The 19,110-nt window shown below is 38.1% G+C and overlaps 1 protein-coding gene across 6 annotated transcripts in view; it reads right to left on the reverse strand.

The window, feature by feature from the left end:
- LOC143217646 (uncharacterized) overlaps positions 1 to 19,110 on the reverse strand; it is a 170,892-nt gene that overhangs the window by 18,874 nt on the left and 132,908 nt on the right. The window contains exon 1 of one of the 6 annotated variants that reach the window (XM_076442152.1): positions 5,103 to 5,252. The exons of the other annotated variants lie outside the window; for them this stretch is intronic. The gene's annotated coding sequence lies outside the window, so the exon portion shown is untranslated. Of the gene's footprint in view, positions 1 to 5,102; positions 5,253 to 19,110 lie in introns of those variants that run through there. 6 annotated transcript variants of the gene reach the window in all.

A 19,110-nucleotide genomic window follows, 5' to 3' on the forward strand; every position in this document is an offset into this window, starting at 1 on the left:
TCAAAAAGATCGGTTTTTAGCCCACTGTGAGCCGTCAGATTAAGACTTGTGTCCACACTCTACCTCCCCCTTCTACGACGCTATTCCCCACTCTTCGCCACGGCCCGGTCACGTGGCGTGTTTCGTCTCTGTCGTGTATGTATCACAATGTCACATGACTAATCCGGTACTGGCAAAGAGGGGGTAACTTTTTCCCATGAAAGATTCTAAATCAGATACACCGTTCAAGTCTGTTAAAACCCGTCCAAGTGGATACCCAGCTTTCCTTTTCTTCGAGATCTATCCCGGTCGAGTAATTCGGCTCTTCTCGCGCAGGTTCTTCCCGGTCTTCCCCTTTACAGCTCGCCCTCCCTACTGGCGCGGAGACGCAGCGTTGCCCGGTGAAATATCCTTTCGCCTTACCCCACCTTCGCAGCCACGCTCAGCCAGCCACTCTGCCTCGCTATTATCTTAAGTAAACAGGCTACCTGCGCGCCCCGGAATTCCAGATAAAGTCACATGTTATCAAAATCCCAAGGCTGCCTCGAGCGGGCCGCCGCGTTTGCATCGCACCAGTACCACCCCCGCGATTCACCTACCATCACCCCCCCCCCCCCCCCGCCCCACCGCGTCGTTGCAGAGAGGGATGCCAGCTCTCGTTACTCCGTTAAGTCGAGGCCTTACGCTAATGCGAGCGAAAGAGCAAAAAGTCGAACGCACGGAACGTTTTGACGTGAAAAGTCTCTTCTCGGTTTCCTAGTGAACTGTTTTCGATTTCTTGCAAACCGTCCTCGACAACAATTAGCTACAACAAATGAAGTCTATTGATTTCTGGAGCTTCAGGATGGTTGAACATTGAATTTTTATTGCTGTACAGTATAATAAATATTCCGTTTTGTCGATCGTAACGAATTAATAGAAATTAGTTTATGTGATCGGCGCACAGGCTCGATCCAAAATCAAGACAAAGCAATTTTGCAATTTAAAAAATTTTTCTCAACGTTTTGATCCATGTATGGATCATTTCCAAGAGAAAGAAAAATTTTGCGTTTGCTATGCGTAAATTGTTTAAAAGTGTATAAATTTGCAACTGGATTCCATGCTGGCCCGAACTAAAAAAGTTTTAGTCGTGCCAGCGTGCCAGCATGGAATTCAGTTGCAAAGTTATACATTTATAAACAATTTACCTACACATAGCAAACGGAAAAATTTTTTTTCTTTTGAAGATGATCCATACTTGGATCGAAACGTAGAGAACAATCTTTTAAATTGCAAAATTGCTTTGTCTTGATTTTGGATTGAACCTGTGCGCCGATAACATTAACTAATTTCTAGTATAGTATAATATTGCATTTGTAATATTCCACACGTAAGACGCATGTCAGTTAGTTCACAACTCAAGTAGCTCATTCTGAAGGAACACGTCATCCGGTATTTAGAATAATCCTCCTTCATTGAACGCAGCTTTCGCGATAATTGCTCCAATCATATGCCATGTTACATTTACATGGCACTCAATATTCAGAAAAATGTACTTGCGTACATATCGATGCGAGAGATTGTTGTAAAACTAAATAAAAATTGCTTTTCTCTGCCCGTAATAAGCGCCATAAAATAAAGCAAAATTCAGGAATTAGAATTATCTCTTATTTTTCTTTCCCCTGTTGTTAGTATCTACTATTGTACTTTAAAGATACTTTAAAGATTTATAGTGTATACCAAACTGTGTAAAAATATTTGTATAAATTTTATTTCTGAGAAATATACTAAAAAAGAATTTTTTTACCCAATTTGATAGACACAATAATACCATGTAACTTTCGTTTCAATTTCTTTTTTTGTACATCATTTGTTCCCGAGGTATTTCACGAAGAAGGAAATATTTTTTCAGGGGCTGATTTCGCCCCTTGAGAAACCTATTTGAAAAACGTTTACGAGACTCGGAGTTCTACGGCCAGTTTTAAGGGCTGATTTATTTACATTTCATTTTAGTTTTCTGCACTAAATGTTCACTTGTATATCTTCGTTTTCTCTATGTATTCATTTACATTTTACTTCAATATATCCTGTCGAATTTCATTCGACTGTTCGTTGCATTTGAGTGAGTAAGAGCCCTAGAAGCACAAAATATTGTATGCACGTTCATATGATTAAAAAGAGATTCAATCTGTTTTTAATATTCAAATATACATACAATATTTATTTTACATTAATAGCAAATATTTTCTTTTAAATATGCGTGAGATATCTATTTCATATTACGAGAAAAATATTTTCTTCTAAATATAAAATGAATCTTTATTTCATATTAGAAATAGAATATTTTTTCCTAATATATGTATACAGATAATATTTATTTCATATGTATGAAACATAATTTCATAATTTCACGTATGAAACATTTCGGAATAGTGTTCCCTTAGGGTGAAGAGAGGGGTATTTTTGGACCGACCGAGGATGGTTGTGAAAGTAGGACCTTTCTGAAAATGGTAGTTGCATGTCCGCAGTTTGCCTCGCTGTCTCAATCTAGGGTATTTGTGCGAAGGTGCCGCGCGGAGCGCTTCCCTTTATCCACTTAGTCTGCAGGGAGTCGTCAAGTACAAGCTAAATACTACTACTTCGAGAATGAAATTTCACATCAGAGACTGTCAGACACTATTACGTATCATAATTCCTTCGCCCCTCGGGCAGCCTCTTGAAAGCGCTTTTTGAGCGAAGTCGCGACCCTCCAATAACTATACAGTTACACGGAGTATATTACTCCGCTGACGGTGGATGTGAAATCATTTTTCGTCCGTAATCGCCGTAAAGTGTTTCTATAGTTTACGCAATTCAACAAATTTCTACGCTGGTTTTGCTCGCGGTAGATTCACATCGAGTTTTTGCTATGTTGGAAACATTTCGTATAAATCAGGCTTGAGCATTGTCGAAATAAATTATTTGAAGAATAGCTACATATATCATTTGAAATGATCATGTTAGTTGATTTGAACAACTAAATAATTTTTTGAAAATTATTCCATTATTTGAACTTCCAATAAAATGCACATCATTTTTCATGAAAGTCTCTAGGATGATAAGAGGTTTCATTTTTGAACATTGTGACTAAATTGAATGAATGTCACATTGGCAAAAACAGAGAGAGAATGGACCTACAAAAATTATCTTAGAAACACATGTTCGAGGAAGTTGAATAAATAAACAGTTGCGAAAAAGGTCGGCTATCTGAGGATTAATACGAGCCTAGGCGGGTGGTTCTCCGATTTTCTTTCGCGTAGTTACGATGCTCGAAACACCATCAATCTTCAACCCTTGAATCTCCAAAAATCCAATTATTCTCTCTCCCTGGAAGAGTGTGCGAGGCAACAATGTCACACTATTCGATAGTAGGAACGATATTAATCGAAAGCCCTGGAAGATTTCCTACAAGAGCCAAGATCCCATCGTAGCCACACCTGAAGAGAAGAAGGCTCGACTGTAGGGGTAGCTGGAGGGTTGCTTGGCCGCAGCTCAACGCCGGAAGAGGCTAAGGGTAAGAGCGGAAGAGTGAAATAGACGGGGTGGAGATTCCCTCTCGGGCCGGGGGTACAAGAACTTCATTTTCCGAGCCATTACACCCCATCCCACCCCCCGCGCTATCCGGCAAACCCCTTTACCCCTTTAAATTAATTTATATCGAAATTTTAAATGACATTCATCGAGCCGAACAATAAATAACACTACCGGCTCGGGGAAACGGCACCGCGTTAGTGACGTCGACCCAGCTTTTTCAACGAGCCACTGTTATGCCCTGAATTTCCATCCCTTTCTCCTCCCTCCGCTATACTCACCCGCCCCTTCTCCCGCAGCCTCGCTGCGAAAATTCCTGCGAAAATTGCAGGGACGAGTTTGTTAATGCATGGTCGATACCTTGCGTCGACTCTGCGATTGTCCTTGCTCTTCTCACCCCATAACTCGCCCTTTATTTGTTTGCGATCAACAACTGATTGTTAATGATTCCAATGAGAAATGTTTGTTCTGCGAAAATAATATGACGTTCGCGAGAGAGAGAAATGCTGTTTCTAATATGAAGAGATTCATTTTGGGATTTTTTAAACAGTTTCTGTGAAGAATGTGGATTCTGTAATTCAGTTATCTATTTGTTAACACTAGACTAGCACTAGAGTAACAAGCACTAAAAGCGATTAAAATGTTTCATCACACATATATATTAGCATTGTAAATAGTGTAATAGTGTAGTGTGTGAATAAATTATTTTTTTGTTACAAAAGGTATTTTTTGTATTAAATATACTATAAACGAGAGACTAACATTAAAAAATACATAAAATAATTTATACAGAATAAATATACTAATAAATAATAAATAACAATAATATAACATTTAATAAAATATTACATTTAAGTAACCTGACATAATTGCGCGCTTATAGCCACGCGCCGTTTCACCGCAGCGCGCCGCGCCGTATCCCGACGAACGACCGCGCTAGTGGAAGAGCACCACTGGCGTCAACGCATGTCGGGCGAAGATATTTTGCTTTCTGATTCGGTAAAAACGTCGACCATGCAAACTTCACAGGGGGGTTTCTCTTGATAAAAGTCTGCTCTTTCGCGTGGTATAGTTCAATTTTTCGCTGGACCCTTATTTTTTGAGATAAATTCGAAAATATCCGCAAAAATTGGTGCAAAAGTGGTGCATCTCCGTCTTTAATCATTGTTTAAACATGTTTAAACAATCATAATGTATTAATATTGGATATCACTGTATTCGGGAAAGTCTACAGAATCTTTTGCTGTAAACAACAATTCAATATCTTTTATAATAACATCGCAATATTTGTTTAAAGTTGAAAAATATGTCTTTTTTTAAAACTCCATTTTCTCAAAAACTGGACGTATAGGAAAAAAATTAAAACCAGATTCGGAATCAGCGCAAAAAACTCTATAAGAAGGACCCAACAGTATATTGAAATCAAATTTGGTGTTGGACAGTGTTATTGGTTTTACTATAAAAACTCAATTGTCGAGATTTAGGCATCACTTTTGGCTTATGTTATTCCGTTTTTGATAGATTCAGCCCTGACACAATGTTAAGGAATATAAAATTGACAGAAACTCTCTTACATTGATCGGTGTCTGGCCGTCTCCGAATCAGCTGATATCAGTTAGATAAACGGTGCTCAGATGCTCGGAGTTTTCCAGTGCTGCGCTCGAGACTGAATGCTGTCGGTTTACAACGAATACTAAAGAGTAAGTTACGCAATATTCTGTGCCTCACGCCTTACACGGACGTCAAATTATACTACTTCTCCCTCCACAGTCACGTGACTTGATTAACTGATACAGTATAATGAACTGGGATTTTATACAGTTATCGCAAATTAAACGACATTAGAATACTTCAATAAATACGTTTTTTAACAAAATTGATTTTCGATTGAACTGGTTGTGCCGGGTTTAAAATGTTATCAGCAAATTTTTTGTAGTTTTCTATTAAATTAGAATTTTTAAACAAATTCAAATATTTATAAAGGTCGCATTTCACAACAAAGTCTGTAGACTACGGATCTTTATGCAAAATAAAAATGTTCTTCATTGATTTTGGGCAGAAGGAATAAAATAAAAATTGATTTCATTCCTTAACGACTTTAAAAGCAACATTAGAACATCCCTTAATTTAAAACATTTTTTCTAGTTTATATTCCAGCCAATCAATTTCTTCATAAATGCATAATGCATAAAGATCCGCAGTCCAGTCATTAGCGTTGATGAATTTTAATATTAAATTCAACTTCTGTCACGAATATTGCTAGCTTTTAAATTAGAAATATCGACGATTCAAATTTTCTGTTCGATCATACGAATTACAAAAGTTTTGTTAATTTACGATCTGTAACGAGTGTACGAAAAATATAGGACTACTAAAACAAGCATATTTTTTACTAAAATGCAAGTTGGAACGTTCTTGATAGAACAAGTTGAAATAGGGAGGCGACAAACTAGTAATACGCAATAATACAATAATGATACGCGTGTATTATTGCGTTAACGTTCAGACAGAAGTGTAACGGAAAACGGAGACGCTACGCGCAAATGTTAAAAACAATCGTTCCTCGGAACAAAGGGCGCTGATTGCTAATTCCATGAATTCCATCAGTTTTAATAATTCACAATGTTATTTTCGTAATATGGACGATTGAAAGTTTTTGTATGAGTCTGTGTATAAGTCTAATGTACTGTATAGGGAGTTTCAAAAATATGGGATCACCAAAACAACCATATTTTTGGACTAAACTGCAAGTTAGAAAGTTTTAATCATTTACATCGCGCGCGCGTGGGTAATATTTATTAATAAAAGGGGTGCTTCAAAAATATAGGACTACTAAAACAAGCATACTTTTTAGATTTGAATGCAAATTAGAAAGTTGTAATAACATACATTATTTTACTAATATTAATATTGACGATTGAAAGTTTTTGTATCACTACGAGTAGGTCTAATGTACTTGGGTGTCTACAAAGTTTGATTCGCTTAGAAAAAGTATTTTTAATGGTACAATATTTTCTTAGGAAAGTATACTCGAGTCGAAAAGTGCGGCGAATTCAATCTGACAATGAATGCGGGTTTTCTCGGAGAATTCTTCGCATATATACATATCGATTACGTTGAATAATCGAACTTTTTACTATCCCCTGATCTCTTTCACGCTCGAATGACACGAAATCGTTCATTGCGCTGCCATGCCGGTTCATTTCAAAAACTTCGGAAGCTAATTTCGTTAATGGCGTTGAGTATTCTTTTGGTACAATTTATTAGTTACTTAACGTGTTATTGTTATCTTTAAATTGCTTCTGAAATATTTATACATATATGCTAACAAAAACAATAACATTCAACAATTTGAGATTAATGAAAAATGGTACCCTAGTTCTCCAAAATTGTTTAAATAAATGATTTTTGATATGCCCACACCAGAGTTGGGCAAATTTTTATTGAAATAATAAATAAACGTGTGATTGTAATTGCAAATAATAAACTTTTTATTTAAATAAAAGTAATTTAAATAATGCCAAAAGTGATCTATTTATTATTACTTATTTGTAAATAAAAGATTATTAACTTCCCGATTTTATAGGGACGTTATTGTAATGACCCCGAAAATCGAAAATCGATTTTTTAGCAGATCTTCACGTTTCATGGTCATTGGAGTCATTTTATAATATCTATATTTGTCTTTTTGCGGCAACACATTCGGGAGTTTTCAGCTCGTGATTTCCTGAAGACTTTATTATTTGCCTCTTGTGGCTCTTCTGAATACAAACCAATTGACAGTTGAAATGTAGTCTAGTCAACGAAAAGTTGTAGAGGGAAATGGAAGGAACACAATTTTTAACTTTGGGTCTTTGTTTGGACTATAGTTAGGAGGTAAACATATTAAAAGTCCCCACTCCGAGGAGATGAGTCGGTGTACAGGGGGCACGTAGAAGGTCCCCTTTTTCGGTTTTCCGCTTATATCTCGGAAACTATGTGTCCTAGCGATAAAACAATTCTATACAAAATTAAAGCTGACAAAACGTGCCATAAGATTGATTTTATTCAGTTTTTCGCTATCTCGCATAGTTTCCGAGATATCTTCTAGTTCCGAGGTTGTTGTTCGCAATTCGCGAGCTACGGTGTAACTGGAAAGCGTAGATTTACTACACGTGCTATCATTTTGTCCCACTTGCGAACCACAATATTTACGTTTTCATTTCTAGAGTTCTGTTGAAGTAAATATTGTCGATGATATTCAGTACATTACATATAGAGGCATGTCAGAATATGTTGACATATTAAAATACTAATTTTCTTCGGTTTATTCTACCAAATGAGAAAAAATAGACGATGTGCTATCTTTTTGTCCGGGAGTGTATAAATAACATAGTTATCAAGGGTGGCAGAGTTAGTCCTGACTGTAGATCAGTGTCCAATTTTGTCAACGAAGTGACAATATCTAAAGGCTCATCAACCCTAATCAGATACATCCCTCTGATCACAATGATCTCCACATACGAACCTCCCTCTAAATACTGTTCCAACCCCACCCGTACGCACCTAGCCTAAGGAGAGTGTGTAATTCTTTCAGACGAGGGTGGCACGGCGACCATGGAGGTCGCAGTTGTACTGTAAATCTCGAAGTTCGTCGTCGGCGCTAATTCGAAGTTTGGCGCAGTTGCTGCAGCGCTCTCTATAGCCTCTCGCGAACGTATACACGAGCACAACCGGGAGAATCGAATACATGGAAAGGAAAGTACGAGCCGTGAATCCCACGTACAAACACTGTGTTATCCATAGAAGCCAGACCGAAGTAAAAGAGGGGGAGAAGGGGGGATGAGGGGGGTCAGAGGTTCGTGTCTTTGAACGGAGTTTCCCTTCGGCTGCGAATAATTGCCCGGAATGATGGCGACGAAGGGGTGGCGCGGCGATATCGAGGGGATGGGTCGAACAGCAAACGGAATTCCACGACCCGCCGGAGTTTTCAGACCTAACAGCAACGGTAAATACACTTTTACAGTAATGTCTCGATATGTGTGGACGAGACATGCACGATATTTGCGATAAATTTGTCGCCGCCACCGCGGGGTGCCTCCCCAAGCTGGATCGTCGAGAATTGTAACATGATGCGGGAATAGATCGGTCATACAATACTGACTCAATGACGAAACTGCATTGGTTCCAACCCTTCGTGGGCTACCTGGGCTGTTTGTGACCGGAGCGAGATTTCCATTAAGGATTAATTCATTAAGGATATGCCATTAAGGATATGTGTTATATTATCCGCTGAATGTACTGCAATCAAATTGCCCTTGTGCTTGCTTCTAACTGTTCTTATCATTATGTCTACATCTACATATTCTGACTGTCTGAGTGCTTTTTCTTTTCTTTAAGGATGAGAGGAAAAATACCTTTATGTACAATGTATACCCTAAGGGGTAGTATGGGACCCCGAGGGAACAGATCTTCGGGTCCCACAATACCCACTAAAAAAACCTCCCATCCGTAGGGACCTGCTTTTTGCATTACTACCTGTGCTGCCTTATGCATCGAACACATGCCACGCATGTTCTTGGCTGTCATGACTGTCTGAATGCTATAACAGCACCAAGTCGGGCAATTCCAATCCTTTTCTATTTGATATCCATAAGCTGATAAACTCCTACTTTACGGAATCCAAGAAACTGTTTCTCTATTGGGTCCCTTCGCATATTGGAATTACGTTCAATGAAAAAGTAGATGCACTAGCCAAAGAAGCGTCTCTGCTGGCTGTTTCTTCTAGCATCCTAGTTCCCTACTTTTCCCATAGTTTTAGGAAACAAGCTAGGGCATTGACAGTCAATAATATTCTCGAAGAAGCAGAGTTCAAGGGCATTTTTTTTAGATCTTTCTAACACCCTGGGTCTAAACCTTGGTTGCTCATCTCAATCTTCCTACAAAATTCATATGTTGGGGGAATAGACTTCGATCTGGACACTATCAGCTGAAGGCCTCCCTTTTTAAGATTAAACTTGCTGCTGACACAAGTTGCCTGCGTGGTTCTCCATCCTAATCACGTGTTATGGCAATGGGACGCGAACAGTAGCCGCCGCCGGTTCGCATCTCTTTCTTTCCAATACGCTCTTCTTCGTTGCGTTCGAAACTTTTACCGTCGATTAAACCACTAAATAACGTTGAAATTATATCGTGTTTGGTATCATTTTAATCAGAGAAACGCCAGGAATAAGCTAGTAAAAGTCCCATAAACCGATCATTAAAATTAAGAAGTTTGGGAACTCGATTCACTCGAGTCAATGTGTGGTGTTCACACCGATATACCCGAGCCGAGATCAATCATCGCCGCTCTACGGCGCGGAGCAGCGTTGGCCGGCAGTGGAGTGAGTAGGCACTGGACTCCGATCGGAGACACCCCCCAAGACTCCGATCGAAGAATTACTTGTGTAGAAGCAAATGTCAAAATTCCAGACGGATCGGTCAAATGGTTTTTAAGTTATCATGCACGCCGATTACAAACAGTGCCGCCAGGTCGCCAGCAATCGAGGGGAACCAAGTACAGTAAATGTTCTATAAACGCGAAAATCTTTCAACGATAAACGCGAAAAAAATATCCCCTCCAAACTAATACACTGACCCGGCTCGGTATATCGGTGTGAACCACTACAAACACCGACGCGGAGAGTCGCAGTCGTCGGCACAGCTCAAACGCGCTCGTGAGTCATCATAACGTTACACCACAGTCAAACTTCTTCATTTTCCATGATTCTGTTATGGGATTTTCACTACCTTATTTCTGGCATTTTTCTGATTAGAATGATACCAAACACGATACAATTGAAGCAGAATTTAGTGGTTTAATTGACGATGAAAGTGTCGAGCGCAAGGAAGGACAGCGTATGTGAAAGAAAGAGACGCAGAGTCGCAGCGCGCCGGCACAGTTCAAACGCCCGTGAGTCATCATAACGTTACACCAACAGTCAAACTTCTTCATTTTCCATGATTCTGTTATGGGACTTTCACTACGTTATTTCTGGCATTTTTCTGATTAAAATGATACCAAACACGATATAATTTGAACAGAATTTAGTGGTTTAATTGACGGTATGTACATATGAAGTGACTTTAGAACATAAGAGTATGTACAGCGAGTGAAAAAGAAAGAGAAATTGCGATCTCGACGCTAGGCAAAGATTAAAAAACGAGAAAAATTACTTTATAAAATATGCTGAACTGTTTTATATTTTTATTATTTAACGTTCGGTTTCGCAAATATAAAGACGCGATGAACTATGACCGATCATGTCGCAAAACTGAACACCGTGTCAAGTCACGCGCGTCGCTCGCTCCATTACAATTTTTTGATAAGAAACAAAATTAAATAAATCTTAAATAAATCTTAAGTACATTACTTAAAACAGTTGAAAAACTATAAAAAGTGTGCCTTTTCCTGACGGATGCAAACGCTCCAATTCGATAGGTTTCCTTCGATGGTATTTAAACGGACGATTCGGGCGCAAGGAAGGATAGCGCGTATAGAAAAGAAAGAGACGCGGAGAGTCGCAGTCGCCGGCACAGTTCAAAGGCCCGCGCGTGGTCTCGGTTTACACGCGCTGTCCTTCTCTACGTTCGGCTCGGCCTTTGAAGCTCGAAAAAAGTAGGACCACGATCGAAAAACGCGAAGAAATCCCCCCGATGCGTTCGCGTTTATAGAACATTTACTGTACCCCCTCTCTGATGACCAGTCCAGTCTACGGCACGGGCAACGTGGTCTACGGTCTTAGTGGGGGACGTTAGAGTGTGCGCATGGTGCTGGAATGGGATAGTGGAAGGGAAAAAGGAGGAGAGTAATTGAGATCAGATTCGGCCTCAACTGGCGACACTGATTACAAAAACGTTGTTTCGAGAAAATCGCGTTTAAAGTTCTGACAAACGAATTTTTACATGTAAAATCTACTTACGTTTAATCAGCTATGCCTGCTATAATCGTTTACAACTTCGAAAGTATTTTGAATTTTCCTCGGAAATTTTCAGAGAATATTATTGAAATATGATACTTTCCAATAGGATACTTTCTAAACAGCCGATTTTTCCGACCTGGGAAAGTATAATGTCCCCTTAAAATAAGCCCACAACACATGACACAATACGAAGTACATTGGAATGTTTAATTCGCGATTTAGTGGAATCTCGATTATCCGAACCGAGGAGTTTGAACTGTTGTAACTACGTGGTAAAAAGTCGGATAAAGTGGGCTCATTTTACAGCTTGAAATCTCTACTTTTAAGACCATTGTAAGTTATATAAATTTTTAGGGATATTTCTGCTGCAGAAAGTTAAATATTTCATTACAACTATTGAAATATTGGGTCAGAAGATAGAGATCCTTCAATACATACATATATATAAGACGTCTATCTATTGCACAGGATTTTCAAGATAAACTAGAAATTGTTTCCCTGTAAACAAAGTTTTTCTCTTTATTTATTATACTATATTACAACAATTATCTACACTATGTACACTCTTACCTGTAAACAAAGAAACGACATTTAAAGTTTATTCTATATCACTTCTTTATTCACACTTGTCTTACTCTTTTAATTTTATGAACACGTGTTCTGTTACGTAATCATCTATCTATCTATCTCTTTCTATTAGTCCTTCTCTCTAACAGTAAACACTCTATGCCTTACAACGTGCGAAGCGCGGTGAAATTTGAATTTAAGAAATATCATTTCTTTACATATATATTGAACTTAGAACTCCACTGTTTCGCATGTAAATAGTACAATCTAGAGCGATCCATATAGAAACAATTCCAAGATCAAAGACTCTGATCGTTCCAAGATCAAAGATTCTTGTCGTTCGAATTATCATTGAGGAATGTTGAAATAAGCGATTGAATTGCTAAGCAGCATTTTTATGAGAAAGCTTTCGGTAAGGAACGTTCGAAACAAAGTTAGATTGCATTCGATCTCGCAGAAAAGGATTTAAGGGCGCAGAGCGGCGAAGGTGCAAGTCTGTTGGATGTCGCGCATAAAGGACAGATTAAACTTGGAACAACGATCGCAACTTAAGCGACGGAGAAAGCCGGTTAAATAGGCTGGAAAGGGAAACAGAGTCGAGGTCAGAAACTTCGCAGGTTTCGGGTTATCGACGAGGCTTATCTCGCAATGAAGTCGCTTTGTAATGCGTCTTCATTACACACGTCTGAATGGAGAACTTCTTAATTAGTCAATTTCCATTCCGACGGACAGTGTCATTTTTCCAACGACTCTTTCATAGCTGTTTTCACGATATGCATTAAGTGCACCCTTGACCGAGCGCACATTCAACAGCCTTTGAGCCTTAAAAAGCTTTGTTTGTTGTCAATTGAGTGTTATGTGCAATGCATTTTTAACTTACAGTGAGGAGCATAACTGTTTACACACACTATAAGTTAGGATAACTTTTTTATGAATGGACCAAACGACTTCAATTTCTCTGTAAGGCTAGAAGAATTAGTTTAGTAAATATCCTCTAAGAAATAAGTTGAAAAACTGCATTTGGTCGGGGGGAATTATGATAAACAATAGTTAAAATTGGTTTTCACGACTTTTTTAGCTGGGCCAATAACGAAAATTTAAAAGATGTCTTTTGTAAACCAGTATGAATTATATACGTTCTCGAAATTACATTGAAATTTGTTAATTGGTTTACGAATTATAAACGACCAAAAGTGGCGAAACTTGCAATTTTTCATGATTTTCGGCCTTTTTACCCAATTTGACCGTTTATTACTCGTGAAACAATTAACCAATTTCAATGAAATTTTCGAAACGTGTATAATTCATACAGGTTTACAAAACACATCTTCTAAATTTTCGTTATTGGCCCAGCAAAAAAAGTAGTAAAAATCAATTTCTACAATTGTTTATCACAATTCCCCGACGAAATGCATTTTTTCAACTTATTTATTAGACGTTATGTACTAAACTAATTCTTCCAGCCTTACCGAGGAATTGAAGTTGTTTAGTCCAATCATAAAAAAGTTATTCTGATTTAAAGCGTGTGGAATCAGTTATGCTCCTTAGAAGGAGTTAAAAATGTAGTTTCGGTTCGAAACAATTGAAATGATAAAAAAGTGCTAAGAACCTTCAGCGTCTTACGTGGTAGTTACGTCGATCGTCCGGCCTTGCCCGACCGAAGCCGAGGTTGCCGCCGTTCTGTACACCTGGATTAGTGTGCGAGTACTTGATGCCAAGAGTATTTGAAATACTCCGCGGTCCAGGATGAAGTATGCCACGGGTATCAGAGGTTTGTGGGCTGTAACAAAGCAGGCCCGGAGGGCACCGAGGGTATACATACAGCCCTGGCATTTGCCGGCAAGCGACGAGAGCCCGAATACTCGAGAGCAGTCCTGAAAACTTCCTCATAAACGGCTATTTGCGTTCAAGGAATTGGGACACGAGCACACCATGGCAATTTTATTTCCACCGTGGACCACGTGCTAATGCTCGTGGAAAGTTATTCGCCGGGGCCACGGGGTTGTTTATCCTTGCTGGACAACTGAGCGATTATACTCCCGAGGTGTGTTCCTCGAAATGAGGATGCCCGTCATAAAGCGTTGCTTATGATCTGTCCTCGACATTTCATGTCTCGTGGGGCGCAGTTCGTGACATTTCGATTTGATATTTCACAGTAATCGCGCAGTTTCGGACAGTTGGGATTATGGTCCTAGTAGCACAAAAATATTGGATAAGTATGTTTTTCAAATATTGGAAAAATATTTTTCAAGCCGCACTGTTTCATATGAGAAAAATATTGGATTTGAATATTGTATACATATACAGGGTGCGCCATTTGTAGGTACCATATGTTAAACGCTAAAACAATTGCTATTCGTAAACATTCCGGAGAATATTCTAGCGTATTTGACAGCTCATTTCATACCATTATTCACCATGAATAACTTAACACCAGCACAACGCATCGATATTGTAGAAATATATTTTAGAGAACAGTCCTCATTTACCAAAACCTTACGTGGTATGAGACAAAAGTATGGACGGAATTTCAACGTTACGCCTCCAGACTTTTTTCTGTGGGGATATTTAAAGTCAAAAGTTTATGTTGGCGCGCCGCGGTCCCTCCAGGAGCTGAAAGATGCAATCCGTAAGGAAATAACGGAAATAATGCCCGAAACGTTGCAAAAAGTTATGGAAAATGCCCAAAAACGAGCATTTCTTTGCGTCGTTCATAAAGGCGATTACTTGCCCGACGTTGTATTTAAAAAATGAATTTTTTGTATTGGTATAAACCAAAGTAAATAAATATCGCAAACCGAACTCGATTTAATTACGTTTTCACTATTTTATAAGCATTTAACATATGGTACCTACAAATGGCGCACCCTGTACAAGAAATGTAAATTGAATGTTTAGAAAATATAAGCTAAATATTCAGAGAATATAAATTGGATATTTAAAAAATATAAAGTAAGTATTTAAAATATGTGAAACCAATACTTAAATAACATGCAATTAAATCTTCGAAAAAGTTATAACAAAAATTAGAAACTATATATGATACTACTTTCTGTGCACTGCTTGAGGGAATATTTCAACTTTGTCTTCGAAAGGAGCTTATTAAAATCCAGAAATTTTTATGCAGTTGGAGGGATTCGAACTCGGGACTACCGTTTACGTGATGATGTGCTTTCCCGCTGACAATGTGAACTTACATTGTGACATTCACTTTTTATTCTTATAGGGGAGAGTCGTGCAGTACCGACCGCTCTAAGTTTTCTTGTTATTAGGTAGACTAGAATCGGTAAAAATTAAAATTAACAAAAAAGGAATTTGTAACACAAAGGGAACTTAATAAAAGGCCAGAAAATTGATTTTGTGAAATATAATAATTAGTATTCAATATTTGTAGGAATAAAGATATTAGAATTTGAAGGAAACAAAGAATTGTCGTTCAGTACCGACCATTACGTATTTAGTAGATTTTTCAGTCTAAATCATTAATAATGTTTAAAAAAGACATTTAGATGTTAGAATACGCATTTTTATTCAAATTTTATTTATACAAATAATAAAATAATTATATATTTTTATATATTATGTCATTTTTTTCGTTTAGTTTTTACATCTTTCCTTATTTCCTTTCCTTAATTGAGTTTCAGCTTTCCCTTTTTTCTGCTTCTTTGGCTTTTTCGTTTCTTGCAGCTTTTATTTTCTCCGCATTTATCTTTTTTTCTTCAGCCAGGTTCCTTTTTTTCTGAACTTCGTTTATAAAAACGGTCGAAGTTAGGATTTCGGATTGTTGCGTCCGTTGTCTTCTCTTTTTTGTTTGCAACTCTAATGTGTCGTTGCTAGGAGACATTGATTTTACTATTTCCATGAACTTTGAAGTTACACCACGTAAAGAAGTTAATGAAAAATTATCGTTAATATTTAAAGTGAGCACTGATGATGGTTTTTTCCGCTTTGGAATTTCGGACATTTTTCTGTGGGAAAAGGTAGAAGAAAGATTGAATAAACATCTTCTCTAACTTCATTTCAAATGCTAACAGATTGAACTTACAGATAAGAAAAGTTTGGCTTATACTGGTCGATGGTTGATTGGTCGGTACTGCACGACTCTCCCCTAAAGGCTTTTGAGCCTTTTTTTCTTTTTTTAAAAACTTTTATTAAAAAAATTTTTTAGATAAAAATCAAACTACTTTTTTTAATGAAGCATCCTATTAGTATACATATAGTAAAGCCTCGATTATCCGAATCGAACACTCTGAACTATTGTAACTGCGTGGAGAGAAGTCGGAGCACCTTCTATGTGGACTCGTTTTAAAGCTTGAAACCCCTCTACTTATATATTTTTCTGGATATTTTTGCAACAAAAAAGCAAGGAAGAACAGTGAGTTGAATTTCTCAAATATTGTCGACTGAAACGTTTCTACGAAATGTTTGAACTCTTATAACTAGGTTAAAAAAATGGTGATGTATCCAGGCTCATTTTCTCTACGAAAAATGGTTGCTTGAGATACACAAATTTTCCTTCGTCCTGCCACGTCGGAAATGCTCATCCCGACCTTGAAGAATCCGATTGTAGAGCAGTGTCCAACTGCTCCAGCGTAGAAACACGAGAAACAATTTGGGGTGGAAAGGGGCGAACAAAATGAAAACAACAACAGAAACGAGAAAAAAAAATGAAAGGCAGGAAGGGAGGAAAAAAAAGAGAAAGACTTTCCGTGCAAGACACTCTGTAGATGGCCGGGGTTAACAGCGGGACGGAAAGGAGGGATAATTGAATACAACTTGATCGAGCCGCGCGTTTCCACCCCATTAAATCGGGCTTAAGTTTGTAAGAGAGAGAAAAGGAGCAAGCGCGGGGGTGGGAATTGAGTGGGAAGCAGGAGGTCAGGGGCGGAGGAGAGGGGGCGAAGGAAAGCCGAAGGGTTCGTCGAAGGTGGGACAAGGAGGGAACAGGACGTGGAGCCAACCAGAAGAAGCGAGACAGCTCGAAGTTGCTCGATGGGGAGGCGAGAGAATGTTTACTGCTGCCCAAGTGGGGGCCAATCAGTATAGTTCCTTCGGCTGGGTCTACACTTTAAACTAGATTTTATGTTGGACTTTGGTTTTGCAAGCGTTTCACTGGCTTTCGGTGACCTTGCCACCTTAAACTGTTTACGGTAATGTCTCGATACGTGTGAACGAAATGTCCACGATATTTGCGAAAAATTTATCCTTATGGGGCTATACCCAGAAACACGATCGAGGAGTGTAACATTGGATTGGCTTTATCGGCGAAACAATATTTATTCAATGACGAAACTTTCCTGTTTTACCTATTTTATTGTTAAACTTTCACTGGCTTATTTGCGACGTTTTTCTGAGTAAAATTATTAAATAACATTATAGGTAGTGACTTGTTGGTTCACAATTAAATTGCTACTAAAGAGTCTTCAGCCATGCATCATAAAATTTTAGAAAAAAAATTCTGGTAGCTAATCTGCTAACAGATTGTACTAACAATTGATATTAAATTTTGTTAAATTGACAAAAATTAAAATAGTGAAAATATTCCAAGAATCGAAAAATACTGTTTTATTATATCGGACTTGATGAAATAATTAAGAAAAGAAACAAATGTACACGTAGCTCCTGTATGTTGTAATGAATGCAGGCAATTTTTATTTTGCATATAAATCTGCAATGTAGCAATTAGTAGACTGCGGATTTTATGCATTTATGACAATAATGAGGAGGTGTAATTTAAAATAGTAAAAATATTAGGAAAATTTGAATATATTATCATATTATTTTCAACCTACTAAACATGATAGGGAAGAAAATAAATTTCTATTTCACTCCAGTTTGTTGCAATTCAACTAAGAAATTTTTATTTTGCATAAAGATCTAGTAATTATCGCAGTCTAGTAATTAGCAACCAGCTGAAGTCTGAATGAATTTGAAAAGTGTATTAACCCCTTGCACTATAATGCACTATAAATACGGATATTATTAATTAAACAGAAATTCTATTTTATTGTAGTCAATTGGAGAGACACGTGGTCGTAGAATAAATATAAATTTTCGTTTGTTCCTAGTAAATTATGAACCACAAAGAAGTCGTAGTGGAAAACAAAGCATAAATTTGGAAGAGCCGGAGTGGAAACGCGGCTTAAGGCCTCTCTATAAACCTCCTTAACCCTTGCTACCCACGGCAGCACAGGCTATACAGTCGTACAATAGAAACGCGCCGGCAATACCTAAGCCGATGTCGTTATACAGTCGGATTATTCCTCAACCCAGCAGAGCTCCGTTACGGCGATAATCAAATTAACCCGCTTCGAATTTTAAAGACTCCGGGCGCCGCTACCTTGTCACCTAGACCCCGCTGCCAATTCGCCGCAGCTGCCCTCCCTTTAACGGATTACTCGGTCACTCAGTTATTGGGACCGTCTGTCAACTCTACGCTGACTAATGTTAGTCCAGTAAATTCCGACAACCACCTCTGGAACACCGTGTCCCAAGATATTCCGTCGAGTCGGAGAAAGAATCGTTTTCAAGGATAACTAATAGAAAATTATCATCTTTTTTGAGGTAGGCGAATGGAAGACTTTCAAATCTGTGCTGGTATTTTTTGGGAAATTTTTTAGGAAATGTTAGAAATTAGACGAATTTTGCAAACTCGTTAATGAGGAACGTTGCTCGAGTTTGGGAGATTTTTTACAGGCGAACGCTCGATAAAAAATTCCAATTTTTTTTGCGAGAGATTAATATTACCTTCAGCTTCGTTGCAATTTTACAATTATAAATATGTTACGAAATGGCGGAGTTATTTGGTAATGTTGAAACCTCGTTTGCCAGAAGATCGAGGACAGAACAAGCAATTATTTAATGAAAAATGCCAAATTTATTACGGTTTGTAAATGTCACCAGCAGCTTCAAATCCCAATTTTTTAATATACATATATTTATCGGTGCGGTTGTCAATAGTGCAACTCTCTCTTTCTATTGGTGCGGAGGCAAAGGACTTACTTCATAACTGTTCAGGTGAAAGCCGAGAGGCATGATTCCCTTCAGGATCATTAGGAGCATTTCGCTGGGAGAA

This window comes from Lasioglossum baleicum, chromosome 17 (assembly GCF_051020765.1).
Source record: "Lasioglossum baleicum chromosome 17, iyLasBale1, whole genome shotgun sequence".
NCBI lineage: Eukaryota > Metazoa > Arthropoda > Insecta > Hymenoptera > Halictidae > Lasioglossum > Lasioglossum baleicum.